Source organism: Cyphomyrmex costatus, unplaced genomic scaffold (assembly GCF_001594065.2).
Source record: "Cyphomyrmex costatus isolate MS0001 unplaced genomic scaffold, Ccosl1.0 scaffold245, whole genome shotgun sequence".
NCBI classification, from domain to species: Eukaryota; Metazoa; Arthropoda; class Insecta; order Hymenoptera; family Formicidae; genus Cyphomyrmex; species Cyphomyrmex costatus.
Window position 1 is genome coordinate 646090 of NW_017276532.1, and position 9040 is coordinate 655129.

Below are 9040 nucleotides of genomic sequence, written 5' to 3' on the forward strand. Positions count from 1 at the left end.
TTGTGGCATCAATTTTCAAATTATGATTCTGGTGGTTCACTAACGTAAACAACTTTTGACGGCCAATCAAGATCTCGCTCGCCCATTTTCCCGTTATCAGTGGTGCCATGCGTAAGATTGGCAAACGCTAAACGTCAAATAACTACATCAATGCCGTTGATGCTTAGGAAAATGATAAAATAGATCTCCTACGACATAAATTTACGTGATTACCGAACGCAAAATAGGTAGGAAACTGCCTTATCCACCGCCAATTTTGAGAACAATCATCCAACACCGTAATATAAGAACACCAATCTATCACTTTCATATAGTATATCTCGAATGTTATTTGTTCTAAAAATATGGTCCAAGTACCCCAAATGAAAACAAATATTATATATTTATGTGCTCAGAAATATATTTTAAAATTTTGCAAATAAACTTTTATCGCAATTATTATCGATCATGAAAATAAACGTACAAATTGGAAAAAAGTCCTGTTTTCAAACGTCTATATATATGTATATACATATATATATGTGTGTATATATACGTATATACACCACGAAATTTACATTGAAATTTTATAATGAAAAAACGTCAATAAAAATTTTCTGCGCAGGACTTTATTTCTTTCTTTATGAGTGTTATAATTATATTAAAACACTTATTTAATTATTAAATAAATTTATTATTTTATGTTAAATATGTATTTACACTTTAAATTACCAATTAGAATTAGGTAATTCGTATGAACGTATGCGCACACACACGCACACATTTCGTACTTTAAGTTAGCTTAGTGAATATCTAGTCTTTCGGGAATCGTCGGGTGTATGACGGAAACACCCGATGTGGAGTCCTATCTTAGAAAGAGATAGCGCTACACTCCCCTTACCGCGGATTAGGCATTGATATGTCTTTGTTTACATTGATTTATCTGAAAACATGTTAAGTCAGGTTTTTAATCCAGATAATTCATTTAATTTATTTTATTGGGCTCAGCACGAAATGCAACTTTCGGCCGATTTTCGAATCGACTCTGTTTACCACTGTCGCCCTTACCTCACCACCCCGCGCGCAATCCAAATGCCGCTCGACGCTTAGGAGCATACTAACAATAAGTAAGTAATTATTGTGAAAATAATGGAAGAATGTGCAACGCAAATGTCCAATTTACACCCTTTTTGCATGACATTTTTACTGTCGAGATAAACTTTTGATCATCACTGTATTTAATAACTTTAACTTGTAACAGCAAATAGCGGAATTCAATAGTCTGAAACGTTCAAAACGAAATTACACACCGGAACGGAACAGTGAAACCAATCACAATCGCAGAAAGGAAAGCAGAGTTATGATTGCAGAGTTCTGATTGGTCTCATTTTTCCGTTTAGTTGTAATTTTCATTCCATGTGACGCCAACCAGTTCCGAAGAATCACTCGGTTGAGACGGACGCGTTTCGAATCGGGTGATTCCACTCGATGACGTAATTTACAAAAATTGTGATCGGACCGTGTTACCTCCGCATATAGGCAGAAGTCATTAATCAAGAAGAGGAAGTGCTGTGGCTGCGGCGACGACAACGACCGGACGGAGGACGCAGAACGAGTCGTGAGAGCAGCAGCGGGAGTGAGATCGAGAAGGATCCCTTTGGTGAGTCGAACGCTCTAAAATTGTGAAGCCGCCGATTCCGTTGTCGGAGGTTTCGTGAATTTCGTGTCACATATATAATTCGCACGCTCGCCGAGCGAATATGTGACAGCCACAGCGAATTCACGTTTATATCGTGTTGTATTTCGTAGGGTATATCGAGGGCGCGTTCCGCTTAACGTTCGCAACGCTTGCGAGCATCATTTCATCCTTATCATTTTCAAATTAAAAAAAAATGAGATGATGCTTGCGAGCGTTGCGAACGTTAAGTGGAATGCACCCCGAGTCATTATTGTATGAATCCGTTGTGTAATGCTCTTTCGAATTTTCAAGTTCTGTAATTTCGGTTATTGCTTTCACTTTTCTCGCGGTCAAGCTCGAGGACGAATGTTATTTACGTGTTAATTAACTATTGAATATTGCTCGGTTCACCTTCAGTTGCTTTGCTGTTTTATCTACTTTATCCGTTAGAAGAGAAAATAATCTGTATTTTATATTCTACGCGAGCTTATATTTTCATGCTATCAATTTTTGTGATATTAAGCTGCTGTGAAATATCATACGATTTTCCTATCGTTTATTACCAATAGTACTTATTAAATGGAGAAATCGTGAAATTAATATTTGATTAAATTAAACTACATATACGGAATTTTGAAGACGCCTGAAGATGACTCGAACCAAGAGTCGAAACTGGTTGCGTATTTTCAATTTTTTATTAAATCTATGTTATAAGCGTTAAAATATATTGTGTTAATTATAATTTAAGTTTTAGTTCGATGTATTTTTTTCAAAAATTTATTACATACTTAACGTTTTAACCGCTTTATTATTTTCATTTTATTACTTGACTCTTATCGTCCTTTTTCTATACTTACTCTGTAATTTCGGTTATCGTCGCTTTCACTTTTCTCGCGGTCAAGCTCGAGGTCGAATGTTATTTACATGTTAATTAACTATTGAATATTGCTCGGTTCACCTTCGGGTGCTTTGCTGTTTTATCTATTCTATCCGTTAGAGGAGAAAATAATCTGTATTTTATATTCTCCACGCGAGCTCATATTTTCATGCTATCAATTTTTGTAATATTTATTAAACTGCTGTGAATGAATGCATGATAAGATCGCGATACTGATTTGAAGACTATCGAATACGAGAGAATATATTATTATCACATTATTATAAAAAGAAGAAGCATTATTTCTAGTAAAAACAATTTTTAACTTTTTCTATTTTTATTATCACATATTAAGTGACGTTTCAAAGAGCAAACATTATCATATTTTCAAAAACAATATGTAATTTTATATTCTACTGTTGAATACAAAGAAGTTCTATATGTTAACATAACATGTAACATTAATGTATTTATTGTATGAAAAAAACATTTAAAAAAACAAGGAATTATCTTAAAATAATATTAAAACACTACTTTAGATTAATTAATGAAATATGTTTTGAGTCTTTCTATAAAACATTTTTTTACATATATTCTAAAAGGTCTTTATTAATAGCCGTTATTTGAAATGGATCTATCCCATGTGAAAAACTCTGATTTGAGAATACAGGCCTGTATTTATATAGTCGTTTCTCAAATAAAATTATGCCATCACATGTTATAAAATGTAATTTATTCTGTAGAACATTTTCATAAAATGTTATTGCGTTGATTGGATAGATCCTAACTCGTTTCGCAAAGTTGGTAAATCACTAAATATTAAGAATTTACGAGCTATTTGCTTTAAAAGTTGACCTGGACTTTGCAATAATTGTAGATGTCTTAAGTATTTTTTCTTTAAAAAAATCTTTCAAACATGGTATACAACAAAATACTAGCCAGGATCTCCATTTAGAAGCCATCCAAATTTTAATTTGTGAAAGAGAACGAACGGATCGAGTAATAGAAGATAAGGAACATACGTTGGTAAAACGATTATCAATAGTTGCGATTAAATGATTAATACCAATTTCATTATTGTCTCTCATATTTTTCCAGAATCTTTTACGAGTGGAATCAAAAAGTAACTCCACATAAAGTCGAATAATAGAATACAATGCATATAATTGGGTACAAATCTAGAAATCATATTAAAGAAATGTAATTGTAATGAAATCGTTGGTCCTTTAACGTCTTTTATATATTTCTTTTTTGTACGTTCATTTCGGTTTTTATACGCTTCTTTCATATCTTTTATAGTAGATTCTGTTGTTCGCTCCAATGCTTTATGCGTGCAGAAAATCTCTGCCCTTTCACCATATGTTCAGCTTTTTGATAGCAAAAAACGTACATGCATAGTAAGCATGATGCCAGACATGTTCAACGTTTGAAATCGAGCAACAGAATCAACAACAGCACACAAAGAAATTATTTTGCTTATTACATCTTTCCCATTATAATTCCAATAAAAACCACAAAGAGATAGTTTGTTGGCTTGTTCAACGAAAGGTTGTAAGAAAACGTTATGATTGGGATCTTTTGTCCCAATATATAATCCAGCAAGTAAAACATGTTCAGTTCTTTCTTTTGGTGATAGTTCATTTAATGTAATATAAATAGGCCGCATTGTCTTACCAGAAGATGTACCTGTAGGAACACCATCCGTAATAAATGAATAAGAGAAATTATAAGGATTTGACAAAATCTTTCCATTATCAAAATGTTTTTTATATTCTACTCCATCATAAATATCATGTAAGACTGTACCATTATTATCTGCGTAATCTATAATATATGATAGAAGAGAATTAACAATACTTTCATTATTAAGAAGTCTTTTCAATTGAGATTCCAAATCTATGAATAAAAAGAAATTTGAGGAAGGATAAAAAATATGTCCACAACTGCAATTGACATTTTCTGGTAAGACCTTCTAATTACCTAAATATTTTTCACATTCTGGATAATAAATATGATATTTGAAATGATTATTTGATCGATCTATGTAATTGAAGTACATATACTTGGTTGTTGAAATTTTTTCCTCACCATATATTGCGTTTATCATTTTTAATATATCTATGCCAATCATGATAAATTATATCTTACAATTAGTCAAATAAGCATAATGTCTTCTACAGTTAATTGAGCGCATGGACATATATCTGTATCTTCTATTCTGTCTTTTTTCCCAAAAACTTTTTTTTTCGTTAATATAAATATAAGATTGTTGATAAGAAGATGATTCAATTATGTTTGGACGTGAAAAAGCTTGCGAGTTTATTTCTAAAGTTTCTGATTGATCTTCCTTAGAGTTGTCACATATTTCTATTAACGAATTTGTCAAATAAACTTCCTAAAAAATTATAAACACCTGCTGTCATAATGTTACTATTATCATAATGTTACTTGAAATTACTTAAGTAACATTATGATAATAGTAACATTATGACAGCAGGTTCACAAAGTGAGAAAAAGATTTTCCATTTTATTATAACTTATAATTTTTTATATGTTAAAATTACAAAACTCACACAAACTCAAAACATATATTATAGTAATCTTTCAAAAATCAAACTTTAAAACTTGAAAGGTTTTAATTTAAATTTTGTTCATTTTTGACGAAGATATTTGTACATATCATAAAAATGAAAACTTCAAGTCATGTTCAAAAAAGGATACTCAAAAATTTAAACCTTTTTATCTAATAATAATATATTATCATGAAAAGTAACTGATATATTATTAATTAAAGGTGTCAGTACAAAGTGAACATACATAAAGTGTATGTAACTTTCAGCCGATTTTCGAATCGCCTCCGCCTTCCGCTGTCCCCCTCACTTCACCTCACCGCGCGTGGTCCGAATGCCACACTAGAGATCCTCAAGTAAGAAATACGCCAACTGAAATCGCTACGGGATTGGTTGATGACGACACCGCAAAAATATGGCGCAATCGTATTAACAAGTATGCACGTATGACACTATGGACACACAAGTTTGACATACACGCCATACAAGTATAACACACACATATGACACACATATGACACACATCTCGAAGTTGGCGTATCTCCTACTTGAGGATCTTTATGCCGCACGACGCTCGAGCGACATTTGATCTGCATTTCCCTTATAGAGAAGTACGTAAAATGTGATTGGATAATTTTCATTACGCACACGTTTAAGCGGTTATGCAAGTTGTGTGGATATAGCTATAGGCGAGAAACACACTCTTTTGCATAACGCATAAAGCATATGCATAAAGAATTTGATTGGTCCATTGACTCATGCATAAGAAAATGGGCCAATGAAATTCCTTATGCACATGCTTTATGCGTTATGCAAAAGAGTGTGTTTCTCGTCTTAAGCGGGGAGCACAGACTTTTGCATAACGCATAAAACATAGTGCATAAGAGGAAATCAACCAATCTGAATCCCTCCTTTCCTTCCACTTCACGGAGAAGAAGAACTTTGATTGGCTGATTCTCTTATGCACTATATTTATGCGTTATGCAAAAGCTTGTGTCTGGGCTCTTAAATGGGGAACACAGAACAGACTTCCGCATAACGCATAATACATATGCATAAAAAATGTACCAATCAAAGTTCTTCGTTTCCTTTCTTTCCATGAAATAAAGAACTCTGATCGGTTGAATTTCTTATGCCTTATGTGTTATGCTTTATGCAAGAGTCTGTGTTCTCCGCTTTAAGCGGGGAGCACAGACTTTTGCATAACGCATAAACCATATACATAAAGAATTTGATGGATTCATTGACTCATGCATAAGAAAATGGGCCAATGAAATTCCTTATGCACATGCTTTATGCATTATGCATAAGGAATTTCATTGGCCCATTTTCTTATGTAAATTTTAACGCGCTACAAGGAAGATCAGATGTTTCAAATAATTTTTTCAGTTAATTTTATGCAAAAGTTGTGTTTATACGTTTTCTTAAGTGTAATTTTTCGAAATTTTTTTATTAAAAAATTAAAAATTAGAGATTGATTACAGATTTTATAAGATTTTTTTAATAGTATCTGCAAAGTAATATAAACATATTTTTTTGTTATAATATAATAATTATTATTACAGTTACTTGTATACTAAAATATTTTATTTGTTAAAATAAAATAAATATCTTGTATCACACAAAAGAGGCTCGATTTATTTCCATTATCATACAAAAGTGCTTATACTGTTAGTGCTTTTACATTATTTACATTTGTATCATCTCTAATAAATATTTTATAAAAATAGATCGTGATCATCGATATTCACATACGATTCACAACATGTAGTCTATTATTATAAAAATGAACAAAATAATAAATTTACACATAAATTTAAAAAGAAAGAGATGAGACGTTTTTCTATTTTTATTCAAGGAATTCACAAATATTCTTAATTAATAGTACATAATAATCTTGAAAAATGATGCGCATTCGAACATTCAAGCGGATATAGATTGCATAATGCATCAAGTTATATTGAATAATACAATATCGAGTTCTTTTAAACATATTTATCTCCTTTTTCATATTTACTTTATACTTGAAAATATAATATAAAAGCTATGTAGTTGTATTATACTATAATGTATGTGTGTGTGTGTGTGTGTGTGTGTGTGTGTGTGTAAAAGTGTGTGTGTGTGTGTGTGCGCGTGCGTGTGTGTGGGGGGTCCTCTTATAATATAGGATTACTTCTAGACAGCTTCGTATTACCATTCTATTATACACTACTCAACAAAATTAAAGGATCACTTGTTCCACCCTACAAAAATAGGCAAACTTTGAGATAGAATAACTTTATAAGCAAATATATATAAGAAAATGAACCAATCAATTTCCTTATGCATTCGTTTATGCGGCTATGCAAGTTTGTGTGGATATTGCCAACTTGAATGCGCCCATTTATTGAAATCTGTAACCATTATTATTTAATTTGTATATTTTATTCATTTTTTATTTATTTTTTGTCATGTTTGATGTCATATCTGGATAACACAATTTCAAAAAGGAAGTTAAGTAAGTCCAGACCCGATGAAGAGTTCCACCAAAGTATTATTGCAGCGTTGCGAGAACCCATTGCACAACCCATTGCACAACCTGATGCAATAAGTGCCTTTTTTATAACATTAGGCGAAGGACTTCGAAAACTGCCATACAGGCAGCGAACCAAGCTGGAGATAAAATTTCTCTCAATGATCCTAGAAGAGCAAGATAATTTGGATAATGTTAATTAACCTATATTGTAAAAGATTTATATTTTTCTGTTAAAGTATTTTATTGCTTTGTTACATTTTCAGTCAAATGCTAGATTCACACTGCATCCGATTTTCGTCGTACGACGACTGTGCAACCAATCAAAAAACAGGATTTTGCTTCGTATAGATGATACGATTTTTCTGATTGGTTGCAAAGTCGTCGTACGACGGAAGTCGGATGTAGTGTGAATCCAGCAATAGTCCTATTTATAGTACGAAGTTTATTTTTGTTTTCATATTTTATATCGAGAACGATAGTCTCGAACATAACTTTCTCAATAAATTCATCAAAAGCGTGATACTATACATTTCATTTCTGTTAATAAAAATTAAATTAGACACTTTACAAGCAAGTATTTTCGAGTATATATTATAGTTTTACACCATAAGTGACTTCTGCATATGACAATCTTTCAAAGAAATATCGATCTTGTAATATTTCTTCAGTACGTATAATAATTTTAAATATTGTATAATTTCGATAATATCGTTGCAACAATAAAAACAAACATTTGAGTGTGTAACAAGTTATAGATATATTTTATACTTTATGTGTGTAATCCAATATTTCCCTGTGATAGATCAAAGATGTTGTTGCATTCCAAAAGCAAATATTAAATATATGATTATAATTTAGAAAAAACAATTTCTATTAAGTTAATTTGTTTCAAAAAGGTTATTTATTTAGTAAAATGTTTTTTCATTTAATAAATGCAAACAGTGCAAAATTTAGTTAAGTTATTACAAATAAAAAGAAACTATTCTTGGGAATGCAGTAACTGCAGGCTATCATGGAATGAAAACTAATATTATATAATATTTCATCGCACATTTCATCTTTAAAGATTATAGTGGACTCAATTACTACACAAATCTTGAAATGTAGAATAGATGGTACATTTGGTTCACCTTTAAAAAAAGACAAATTGATTAATTTTGATGATGCATGATTTATCGTCATAATTTCTTATTATAATGTGTGGTAACGCATATATATAAAACAATAAATTATAATTGTTATGTATATATGTGTAATAATGAATTAATAAATCTAAATCACAATAAATATCATATCTAAAGGTACGGCAGCTAAGTTAAGCAAAGCTTACCAAATCGAACTTATTGTGAACTTGTTACTTTACTACAAGTATGTACACATTTTAATAACTCGTGTATTTGTATCGTATTTCAATAGTGACA